Here is a 13,026-nt window from a genome sequence, read left to right as displayed (position 1 = left end):
CCATTTACGTGGAATCTGTAATAAGACGAATAAAAATGTACAATGAAATAATAAACAAGGAGGAAACGTAAACAAGAGAAGAAAAAATAATAAAAGAACAAATTAAAGAAGTATTTTATTGCGATGAGACGAATTTTTCTCGTTTGTCGAACTCTCCCTTGTTGTTCCCCTACTAAAAGTACATACAAAATAGTCGTTAAATTCAGCACACAATTCATTTTTCTACGTCTCATTAAAAAAAGAAAAAACAGGAGAGAATGGAAGATGTGGGTGAAGAGGGGAAAAAAGAATAGTTTTCACAGTTCGCGCTTTTCTGAAAGATGGACAATCATTGATCTACCTAAACACGTCGCACACGTTCAATTTACATTTTGGTTCCATTTCACAATTTCAAAAGTGATTTCTTTTAAGTGGTGTATTGGATTATAAATGGTGGTCGATTTTTTTCCCTCGAGGTGGACTTTTTTGTTGAGTTTTTTGAGAAGTGAGAGAGTGGAGAGATTTTGAAAATGATGATGAATTAAAGGACTTACTTACTGGTTTGAGAACATTTATTTTGGTTTTCGTTGTGTACTGAAGTTTTGGTAAAAGTTTTGTCATGGAAATGATCGAGATTGAATTTTAATCTCATAAAGTGATCATTATAGTGAAGATAATTTTTCCTCTTGAAAATTTGATCATGCTCTTTACGTGCAAAATTATTTGTTGTTGTTGAGTAGGGCAAGGTAACAACTTGAAATACTTCCTGGCGGAAAATATTGCATTTGATCAGTTTTGAACAGATCTCCGACAGCTTCATATACACGCAAAAAAATTAATATTTGCATCTAAGTATAAAAGCATTCTCGCTTCTACCTACTGCAATTCATACGTATTTTGAGCTCAATTTTCCAAAATTCATTTAGGTACGTATATATCGATTTAAAATCAAGACTCGATCATTTAAAATACCTCACTAATTGCATCAGGGTGGATCGAAAAAAAATCTGGATACTTATTGAAGATATTGGTTGGGAATTTCACTCTCAGTGGGCGACTATCCAGAACAGTTTTGAGTCTCCCTGCTGTTCAGGTGGCTGAGCCAGGGGTTCTTAAAGTACGAGTGGAATCATTATCGAAAAAAGTCATGATTTTTTGCCACTTTTCGGTAATACACATACAACTTGTGCAATTCCTCACTAACCCCCCCCCTCCCACCAAAGTTGCAATTTCAGTACCTGAACCTCACTGGCTCATTAAACTCAAAATTCAGTACCACTTCTAACCCTCCACCAAGTGCTTGAAGATTAACAATTTGTAGAAGTTACAATTCTCCATCATTTTATCAGCACTTTTCTACCATTAAAAATTATTTTAAAGGAAAACTAACGTTCAATTCGTATTCAGTGAGTCAAAACATCTCGATTACACGACACAGTTCATGATCATTTCCCTCAAATTTTCAAAATTCATATTTTTATTCACTCATTTTAGTCGACGCAATAAAAAAATTCAAGCAATATAAAAGTGAATTTGGGCAATTTTGCTCAAAATGATTGTGAATGGTTTTTCATAAAAAGAATTTTTATTGGTGGAAAAGTGCTTTCAAGGAGATGAAAATTGTAAGTTTTTTAATCTAGTAATCTGAAAGCGTTTGGTAGAGAGCTAAAGGTGGTCGAAGGCACAATCTGTACAATAAAAATATTTGAATTTGAATTTTGAATTCAATGGGTCAGTGAGGTTCAAAAACTTGAATCACAATTCACAACTTCGTTAAAATCCAGGACATGTTTTTCAATTGACCCTAATCACATAACCTACTATAGGTACAAATTGAAAAAAAATGGACCAATAAGATGTGTTTCATTCTGACCCAAACGATAGATAAGTATTTCAAATGTGAATTTTGCAATTTTCAAAAATATTGTTAATTGCCATAACAAGCAAAGTATTTTTTTAAAGGCCTTGAGCAGGAACCATTATTTCGAACTTGAAACATTTTTCACCAGAATTCAATATCTACTTACATTTTTTTCTAAAAAAAAAATTATAATAAAAAGTGAAAAAAATGAAATAAAATGACCGATAATTAGGTACCTATGTACATTACCTATCACCTATCTACGTTGATTATATTACATCACCTGGTCTCGTTTACCAATTTCAACGCCACTTCATGTGATATTTTCAACAATTTGCTGAAGTTACGAGTATCTTTATTGTTTTTCAGAAGTTGTAGTACCTACCTATATCTAGGTAAGTACACAAAAAATACAACGTGACGCCAGCTACTGAATAATATATTATGTAGAAACGAAATAGTGAATCATTTTAACCCTCGAGCAACGTTTCATCATTGTGGTAAACTCGACCATGAATTTTTCCAAGGTAAGGTAACATTTATTCAATTCGAACAAATACTATTTTAAACATTAATAATTAGAAACAGTAAATTCACGTTTAAGTAACAATTTCGTCACCTTATTTTCAGATTTTTTTCACGGTGATGTTCCTCGGAACCTTATCTGTTGCATATAATATGCCGATCAGGGGCAATCTATTTTGTATTTTATTCAAATTTCATTGTCCACCTCCTCCGAATCCGTGTCCCTATCCGGGGCCAATAATAGTAGACCCAGACCCACTACAGATGGAAAGAAGCAATGGCGGTGTGGCTTGTCCACTGTAAGAATGACGATTATTTCTTAGCCATGAGTCAATTCATTGTAACTTTTGTTTTTTCTGTAACAACCTTATTGTAAAGTTTTCAATTTTTTCCATTTTTCGTCTAAAAAAGGTTGGAAAATCATTCAGTCGAATTGTGTTAACTAAAACACATTTTAAATTGGGTAATAAATAAATTTGACATGTTGCTATTAAATTATATGAAGATGAATCTTATCTACTTAATAACATGTAATTGTAGATCGAAGACATCTTGCATTATTGCGCACATTTTTTGGGTAAATGATGATATCTTGATTTTCATCGCCGTCAAGATTGGAAATTCGTGAAAATTACAATTTTTCATCATTTTCACAGCACATTTCTACCTTTAAAAATTATTTTTATGGAGAACTAACGCTCGTCGCTCAATTCGTATTCAGTGAGTCAAAACATCCCGATTATCATACTTTTTCACGATCATTTACCTCAAATTTCCAAAATTCGTATTTTTTCACTCATTTTAGTTGACGCAATTTTTAAAAAATGCAAGCAATAAAAAGTGAATTTGGACAATTTGATCAAAATGATTGTGAAAAGTCCGGTAATCGGGGTATTTTGACCTGCTGAACACAAATCCAGCGTGGGGTTTTCATAACAGGAGTTATTTAATGGTGGAAAAGTGCTTTAAAGGTGATGAAAATTTCTAAGATATAGGGCAAAAGCCTCCCCCAGCCTGCACCATTCTTTCCTGTCCTGGGCGATCTTTTGAAAATGGTGATGGGTCAGTAGTTTCCTAAAGTCGTCCCTCCACCTAGCCCTCTGTTTCCCTTGCCTTCTTATCCCCGTATTGAACCAGAAAGTGACTTTTTGTGTCCACCTGTTGTCCCTTAATCTAGCCACGTGACCCCCGCCCCCCCCAACATTTTTTTGATTTTATCAGTTTGACTGCATTCCGATTATTTTTCAACTTCATTTTAATTGTTTTGATTCTAAACCGATCTCTTTTTTTAAAATTTAGCATGGATCTTTCCATTGAATTTTGAGTAGTTCTTATTTTTTGTTTATTTTTTTTTTTATATTATCCGTGTTTCGGAGCCATACGTAAGAGTTGGGAGGACACATGTGTTGAAAAGAGAGATAGAAGTGTAAAGTAAAAATATTTGAATTTGAATTTTGGATTCGATAGGGCAGTGAGGTTCAAAAACTTAAATCACAACATCGTTAAAATCCAGGATATGTTCTTCAATTGACCCTAATCAACGTAACGTTGTATAGGTACAGGTAGGTACAAATTGAAAAATAAAAATGGACCAATAAGAAGTGTTTCATTCCGACGCAAACGATATTTCAAAGGTGAATTTTTCAATTTTCAAAAATATTGCTGATTGCGATAGCAAGCAAAGCATTTTTTCAGGGCCTTGAGCAATGAGCAGGAACTATTATAGTTTGAACTTGAAACATTTTTCACCAAAATTCAATACCTACATTTTTTGCTAAAAAAAATATAATAAAAATTGAAAAAACGAAATAAAATGACCGATAAGTAGGTACCTACATTACTTATCACCTATCTAGGTATATGGTCTCGTTCACCAATTTCAACGCCACTTCTTGTGATATTTTCAACCATTTGCTGAATTAGTTACGAGTATCTTTATTGTTTTTCAGAAGTTGTAGTACTTCTACCCACCTATACCTAGGTTACTACACAAAACATATAATGTGACGACATCAGCTATACTGAAAAATGTACAAACGAAATAGTGATTCATTTTAACCCTCGAGCAACGTTTCATCATTGGTGGTAAGCTCAATCATGAATTTTTCTAAGGTAAGGTTAAAATTTTTTCAATTTAAATCGAAATTCATTATAACAATAAACATTGATTAGAAACAGTAAAATTCACGTTTAAATAACAATTTTGTCGCCTAATTTGCAGATTTTTTTCATGGTGACGTTCCTCGGAATCTTATCTATTGCATATAATATGCCGATCAGGCACAATTTATTTTGTATTTTATTCAAAATTGATTGTCCACCTCCTCCGAATCCGTGTATCAATCCGGGAGGACCAATTATAATAGACCCCGGCCCCATACAGATGGAAAGAAGCAATCTTGTGGCTTGTCCGCTGGAAGAATGACGATTATGTCTTAGCCAATCAATTCATTGTAGCCTAACTTTTGTTTTTCTCTGCGACAACCTCATTGAAAACTTTTCAATCTTTTTCATTTTTCGTCAAAAAAATGTCTGGTTACATTCTTTTTTTTTTCAATCAAAAGTCCTATAACATTGTTGTCTGTTCAAGTTTTATTCACTGTCAGGTGAATCTGTCCGCGGTTCAGCATCATGTTCACGTATAATAAGGATATCCTTTGAACACACACGAAAGCGCATAACGAATTACAGAGGAAACTTCTACGGCTAAAATAATTCCAAATTCTATAATATGAAGCCACGCCGAAAATATTGATGCATTCATAAAAAGGCGGATGATGAGGAAGTACATGCTTACATTGTATGTTTTGATTGAAACGGTTTAAGCTGAAATAATGAAAAATAAGCCTTATTTGTAGATAACACTCGTCAATCACATTAAAAATAAACAAAATATTAAAACTCACGTTTATGATCTAGAATTAGAACATCTTACACAAAATTAACTAGATCACCATTTAGATTTTCATCGCCATGCTACCGTGCAACAAAGGAGGCTCTGTTGAGGAGTTTTGATGGGATTAGATCTGTTCGAGAACCTGGCCAGATCCCATAGGAAAAAATTAATCGGATCTGTTGAATGGGACAGGATTTGGCTTTTTCACCCCCCCCCCACCCAAAAAAATCGATCATTTGATTTTCCTAAATACTTTGAAATGCATTATGGCATGGATATGTTTTTTGCATTGAGGCTGTTCCCGAAATCTGTATAATGCGGATCGGTGTCACATTGATTTTGAAACTTGGAAAAAATAATCGATTTTTTCACATTATGTCAGACTTTTAAAAACTTGGAAAAAACATGATGAATTCTCAACATTTAGGTAAGTATGTCAGAATTTTAGAAAGTAACGTTGAAAAAATGATCGATTTCTGATATTAGGGCTGGGTATTACCTATTTGTATGTCAGACTTTCATAAAATCTTTTGAGTAGGTACCTAATAATACATATTTTGTTACACATTCAAAAATTTGGAAAATATTTGACAAATTTTTAATGTTTTGTTCAACTTTTAAGAATTTTGAAAAAATTGTGACAAATTCTTCACATTATGTAAGACTTTCAAAAATTTTTGTAAAAAATCATCTTTTTCATAAATGCTAGGTAGAACTTAGCTACTCGTTCTAGATATTTATTCAGTAGGTGCTGAGATTATGGATACAAATAATTTATCAGTACAAGATGCATTATGTAGATGAGAGCATAAGAGTATGTGTACTCCGACACTCGTACCATTTACAGAGCTGAAACTAGAACTGTAATTGGCACTGCTTTCATTAAATGACGAAACGTGATGAAATGGAAACATGCTTAAACTTAGTGATGAAATTAGGCCTAATTTTCATCTACCAGAGGGCATATTCCAGTCGGGCTGCATGGTAATTGGTGGCAGTTTTGACCATTAATGTCACAAACTATGGTACTAGGAATACTGTGCACAACTGATATGATTGCGAAGAAAAATAATGCGATATACATGTAAATCTGAAAAAGAAAGGAGCAAATGTGCAATGAAAAACTACCCTTTCAGTTCTTCTTCTTTCGTCTCAAAATAAATTGTAATAATCGTAAATTAACTTGCCTTCGGAATATTCATACTTTGATCGAGGTTGCACAAATCTTAATTATGAAACTTCAACTTAGCTACTGGTTGAATAATGTTTTGTATATTATTTTGTTTGTTGTTGTTATCATTCTACGAGCACAAATAGGTAATTTGTCCTATAGCTAGAAAGTATAAAATAAACTTGTAAATTGATACTCGCGTAGTTATCACTTATTAGATACCATAAGTAGGGACCTACCTAAGTAGTTTTATCTTTTCGCAGAAACCAAAGAAGTGCTTAATAGCTTCAACCTAAAGAAATTGGTAGATATGGTAAAAAGTAGTGTCGTTTAACGTGTTCAAAAATCATAAAATTTAACACTTTGTTACGTAGGTATTAGGTGATTTATTCAGGCAAAAGATACCTACTAAGTATATGGATAATTATTCTCTATTTGAGAGGCGTTTCACGATATGGGCCCTTGTGGTGATTCGATGTTTTTTTTTTTATTGGCGATTACGACTTACTTTTTCACAAGAAATCGAATAGTGCAATCAGATTTCGCCTATCTCATCAACTTCTCGTTTTAAAAATTACAATTTGAACATGAATACTCAATAACTCACATTTTTGGTAAATCAAAAACAATGTTTTTGTTTGTAAGTCTGACTTTCAAGAAATGTGGAGGAGGGGGAAGGAATATGCCAAACTTTTCAAAACTGATTTGATGATATTTTGTCAGGCATTTCATTTTATTAGGAATTCATAGCACTGAGTTGTTAAATTGAGTAAAAAAAGTAACCATGATTTAAAACTTTCTTTAGAGAGGAGACTTACTTACACTCATTTTGAAAATGCGAGCATTGTTGAATTTTCAAAAAACAAAACCAGAAAGGGCATTTATATCGCATGTAAAAAATTACCCGATAATTTCTTCTTTTCCATAAATGATAGGTACCTACTTCCACTTGGCTCCTCGTTCTAGATATTTATTCAGTAGGTGCTAAGATTAGGATGAAAATAATTTATCACTACAAGATGCATTATGTAGATGAGAGCATAAGAGTAAGTAAGTATATTCCGGCTCTCGTACCATTTACAGAGCTGAAACTAAAACTTTAATTGCTGGTATTGCTTTCATTAAATCACCAAACGTAAAATGGAAACATGCATGAACTGATTGATGAAATTGGGCCTCATTTTTTATCCGGGGCATATTCCACTCGGACTGCATGGTAATTCGTGACAGTTTTCATGGTTTAGGTCACAGACTATGGTAGGAATACTGCGCACAACTGATATGATTGCGAAGAAAAATAACGCAATGTAAATCTGAAAAAGAAATGGCAAATGTGCAATGAAAAATTACCCTTCCAGTTCTTCTTTTCTCGTCTTAAAATAAATTTTGATAATCGTTAATTAACTTGCCTTCGGAATATTCATACTTTGATCAAGGTTGCACAAATCTTAATTATGAAATTTCAACTTTGCTACTGGTTGAATAATGTTTTGAAATATTTTTTATTTCTTATCATTTTACGAGCACAAATAATTTGTCGCAGCTAGAAAGCATAAAAAAATGAACTTGTAAATTGATTGATGCTCGTATAATTATTACTTATTAGATACCTACCATTAGTAGAGACCTACCGAAGTAGTTTATCTTTTCGCAGAAACCAAAGAAGTACTTGATAGCTTCAATCTACTTACAGCAATTGGTAGATATGGTAAAATGTATCGTTTAGAGTTGAAAAAATATAAAAGTGAACACTTTGTTACGTATTAGGTGATTTGTTCAGGCAAAGTACCTAGGTACCTATTGAGTATGGATAGTAAAATTAATCTCTATTTTACATTATTTTTCAATTTTTGTTTTTTTTTCAGAAAGAGAGATTAGCTCAGGAAACTTATACCAAACCTTTGTATGCAAAAAAAAAGTTGAATTAATTGCTATCTACCTACATACCTTACAGATTGCAGGGGGCTGACTTGGTCCTATGTTTTGTTGATTTTTTTTCTGCTAAGCTTGGACCTTTTTACAAAAACTCTTGATTGTAATTGCATTTTTCATCATTAATTTTATTCAAAATTTTTAAATTTATTTAGTTAGGTACATCTTAACATTTTTTTTACTGAAAGAAAAATGATAAAATTGCATAGAACAAAAGTTACAGAGTGCTTACTTAATCGTGTGGTAAATTATTTGTTTTCGTATCAAATACTTATCGACGTAGATTTTCAATTGATGGGCGCACCAAGTATGTATTTTGATCAGTTGTTGATAGATCCATCAAGTACTTACTTACACTTACCCATTTGGTTTTTAAATGGAAAAATGTTCCAATTAATTGGACTACAGTCTGTTCATTTTATTCAGACACTTGGAAAATGCAAACAAATAGTACCTAAAAAAAAAACAGTGGTCATATCTTGAATAGTACTTACTTGCTGTTGTTTCATTATTGGTTGATTGCATATTTGTTTACATTGTTTACCTAAAATGAACAGTTTATTTATTAGGTTTTTTTTCCAAATGAAGAGAAAACAATAATACCTAATGCCTTCCCAGAATTTTTTTTTTTTTCAGAAAGCTTGCTTAAGTGTAGAAAATAATTTATGAATAATTTCAGCAAGTTATTCTTCTCTGAACGCCGTGTAGCGTTTACGAGTATAGTTGAGTTGTGAATTGTAAGCCAAAAAGTACATACAGTTGAGTGTCCTTTGTAGCTTTTTTCTTACAAAAATCATTTGAATAAATGCATATGTATTTTTTTTTTTTACGCAAGCTGTAGGTATAACCAATAGAAGAAAATCGATCAGAATTTTAAGCCTTCCGGAGCTTACTAATGATTTCCAGTTTGACAGCGCTGTTTATTACTCACTTGGCCTAGTTTATTGGAGATTCCAGCAGTTGTTTGCATCCGCGATGATTAGAAATTTTAGCACATGAACTTATTTATCAAAAATGTCAACGCAACTTTTAAATGGTAGGGTACCTAATAAATTTATTTTTTGGGTTTAATTTTATATATCTAAATCTGGCATCTTTCTATCTACAAGAACTGAAATGGTATAGGTAAATTCAGAAAAATCAATTCTCAAATGATGGTAAATGTCTGAAGTAGATAAATTGATCATGCCATCATGATTTGTTGAATAATATGTACCTATTAAAAACATGAAGCATTAAAGCAGCCACTTAGCAAACGGTAAATACAAAAACTCTCTTGCAATCAGCAAATATAGCTGATGGCTTGTTTTATTGTAAGAATAAGAAGTATATAATGTATTTTTTCATAAGCATATACCTACCCTATTTCACAAATGATAATATGGTCAATATGTTTTAAATTAATATTCAATCTCATACCTATATTATAATTTATATATTACTGTTCATAGTGTTTCACAAATGACGAAAAATTAGTCTAATCAAAAAAAAACATAGGTACTACTTATCTAGCGATATAGATTAACTATGCTGCAAGGATTAGCAATTCACAGGAAACCTATATGAATTGCGCAATTACGTTATCTATGTTAGATTGTCCATCAATGGACAAATTACGCCCTTCTGTAAAGACTGTACAGGCCCAACCGGAATCGGTAAAGATGTACATTCAGGTTGTGTACAGATCCCAAAAAGATCGCAAGTTATTGAGATAGGCTTGTTGTGTACAACGGATAATATGCTAAAGAAAAGCATTGTGACATAAATCTATCAAAAAAATTGTGAATAAGTGTTTTATCAAAAAATGTAGCCTATATATCTAATCATCAACGTCTTAATTTTGCTTTCTCTTGAAAATAAACATCTAACTACATAAGTATTTGAAATTTGAAAATTGAAAAATTTGCCTTTGAAATATCCATTGGGTGGCCTGCGCGATGAAACACTTCTTTTTGGTTTAAAGTTTTTGTAATTTATGAAGAATATTGGTATGGTGCCTATTATTTTAGTAGGTCAAGTAGAATAGTTATCTTGTTGCGTAAAATTTATCATTTTCAATGTACCTATATACCTATTTGGCGATTGTGCAGAACCAATAGATACCTAATTTGAGCATAATATTGCAAACAAATACCTGATTTTTAAATTTTGACTCATAGGGCTGATTTTTAACATTAGAAAAAGAGAAAATGTTGTTTTAATTTTCTTAAGTCAAATTAAAATTTCATTTTTACTGTTTATAATTTGAAAATGTAAGGTTTTTTGTCTTTTCGTGCCTTTTTCTTTTCTTTTTTCGAGATGACTTCAATTTTTTTTTTTTTGGTACTAAATAAATAAATACCTTACCTACTGAAAATCACAATCTAATTCTTATCATTTAGATGGTTAGAATGAAATTCTTTTATTTGATTGAAAATTTCTAAACTATAGTTCAAAGCTAAAATGTAGGTAGTATGTGTTCCTGAACTATTCACTAGCTACTAGAAAAAAATGAATAAACTATTGCTTTAATCGCCTCATCAAATTTTGATACAGAAAGCAGAAATATTTTTTTGAAGTGATAGATGAAAGATAATTAATTTTATGTGTTCAATGGACATATTTCATGTGGTTTACATGGATACCCGTGACAGTTTTGACCTGAAGGGTCACACTCTATGTAAGGCATACAGCTCGCCACTGATACGATTGCGAAGAAAAGTAATGCAATTGAAGCCTGAAAATAAAATTGTACCTAATATGTTATGAAATATTCTCCTCGAAATTCTTCTTTTCTTCATCTAACAAATAAAATTAGTGATAATTGTACATTAAGTTAACTTGCCTTCAGAATATCCATGGTTTGATCAAGGTAAAGTATAGGTATAGGTATAAACTAAATTGTAAAACACTATCTACTTCAACTTAGCTTGGTATTGTTTCTAATATTTTGTGTATTTTTTCGTTGTAAATAGGTAAATATTTCGTACAAATGATTTGTCACAACTACGTAGAATGAATGAGCTCGTAAATAGATAGGTAGGTAGGTACATCGTAGGTATCTATTGGGCCCCAATTGTAGGTACGGTTACCTACGTACCTTTAAGTAGTTTTATCTATTCGAGGAAACCATACGAAGTAATAACTTCAACACAACACACAATAATAGATCATGAAAAGTGTTACTTAGGTACTTGACTGTTCAAAAATTATAAAATCGAGCCTTTTACTACGTATCGAGTAATTTGTTCAGCAAATCTGTACATTGAGGTCGATCGCCCTTGAAAAAAAAATCAACAGTTCTTGTAGGTATATGTACGTTTCTTAGATACGATAAATTTGTGTTTTGAAAATTTTTTCTTCGCAAATATTTCGCATTAATCATGCCAAAATATTGAAAGAAATCATTATGGAAACTGCGGAAATATTTTGAAACGAGGTGGTGCCAATTTTTTGGTCATTATTGCCAATTTCTATGAATCGAGGAGAAAAACGGTTATTCAACAATTTTTTCAAATTGGAAATACAGACTAAAAAATTGGCACCGCTGCGTTTTAAAATATTTCCCCTGTTTCAAGAATGATATTATCTTTCTATATTTTGGCATTATTAATGAGAAATATAATATTTGAGGAGAAAACATTTTCAAAACACGAATTCGACTAGAAATATTCAATTTGCTAATTTTTAACTGCAGTAGAACCGTGAAAGTGCAGGGTTAGATCGACGCAGAACCTCACATATATCGTAGGTACTTTCATTTGAGACTGGGCCGTTTTTCCCGAAATGTTTGGATAAAAGGGGTAGAGTGAAAAAACAACGATTTTTTCAAAAATATAGGTACCCTCTTTTTGAGGATCTATATCTTCGCTCTGGGGGTACCACTTGAGCAGAAATTTGTTCTGATTAACTTTCAACTCGAAATGAATTTCTCTGCTGAATTTGGTTTGAATCCACCAGTTTTTTTATTTGAGGGAATGTGAAATTTAAAAAAAAAGTTATATCTATCTTTTATTTACCGCTTTATTAAACTTGAAATCAAATACATTATGTAATACTTAATTGAACTCTAGCTTATGAAAATTTTTTAATCTTTATGGCTTTTTGCATAAAGCATCATTGCAGCAGTTTGGATTTCCTTTACAAGGGTCAACAGACTCAGCGACGTATGCAACTGATATGATTGCGAAGAAAAATATTGCAATAAAAGTCTGAAAATAAAATTGTGATTACAAAAAAGAGATTGTCGTTACAATTTTTTGTTTTTTCATCTCGAACTAATAATAAATGTAGGTAGGTATGAATTGACTTTCCTTTGAAATGATATCCATACCTGGGTACTTACGATTAGTAAGTTTGAATTGTACAACACGAAACGTAATACTTTACGTAAAACACTAATAAAACTTGGTTTTATTGATCCGAATGATTATTGTTATAGAAAATATTCGTGACTGCTGAATTAAATGAAAGTACTCGTATTTATTCATTTTTTCAACTTGGCGGGTTGTCTCGTTTGTAAGATAACTATACCTACCTCTACAAAAATTGTTCATAGGTGCGTACTTAGTTGTTAGGTAGGTATCTACGTATATGCTTATCAATTTTTAAAAGACAAAACGTGTGATTAATAACATACGAGTAGGTTAGGTATCCGTAGAGTCATATCAGTACAGGAACTGT

General features: G+C 31.9%; 2 long non-coding RNA genes across 4 annotated transcripts; one reads left to right on the top strand and one right to left on the bottom strand.

Annotated features, from left to right (window-relative positions):
* Window positions 1–4,338: 4,338 nt before the first annotated feature.
* On the top strand, window positions 4,339–4,878 carry LOC135839031 (uncharacterized). The gene is made up of 2 exons (XR_010557530.1): window positions 4,339–4,477; window positions 4,587–4,878. It is a non-coding gene; the product is annotated as an uncharacterized LOC135839031 (long non-coding RNA).
* A 66-nt stretch (window positions 4,879–4,944) lies between these two features.
* LOC135839030 (uncharacterized) lies at window positions 4,945–11,634 on the bottom strand. Of its 3 annotated transcripts, none has more exons than XR_010557529.1 (6): window positions 11,189–11,623; window positions 7,842–11,080; window positions 6,672–7,745; window positions 6,449–6,594; window positions 5,272–6,351; window positions 4,945–5,191 (listed from the first exon to the last, which is right to left on the bottom strand). It is a non-coding gene; the product is annotated as an uncharacterized LOC135839030 (long non-coding RNA). The 3 variants fall into 3 exon arrangements; XR_010557528.1 differs by lacking the exon at window positions 4,945–5,191 and having other exon boundaries at window positions 5,259–6,351; window positions 6,672–7,416; window positions 7,507–7,745; window positions 11,189–11,632; XR_010557527.1 differs by lacking the exon at window positions 4,945–5,191 and having other exon boundaries at window positions 5,259–6,351; window positions 11,189–11,634.
* Window positions 11,635–13,026: the final 1,392 nt, after the last annotated feature.

Source organism: Planococcus citri, chromosome 3 (assembly GCF_950023065.1).
Source record: "Planococcus citri chromosome 3, ihPlaCitr1.1, whole genome shotgun sequence".
NCBI classification, from domain to species: domain Eukaryota; kingdom Metazoa; phylum Arthropoda; class Insecta; order Hemiptera; family Pseudococcidae; genus Planococcus; species Planococcus citri.
The sequence above is the reverse complement of the archived record's forward strand: the minus strand, read 5'-3'. Positions and strand labels throughout refer to the sequence as shown.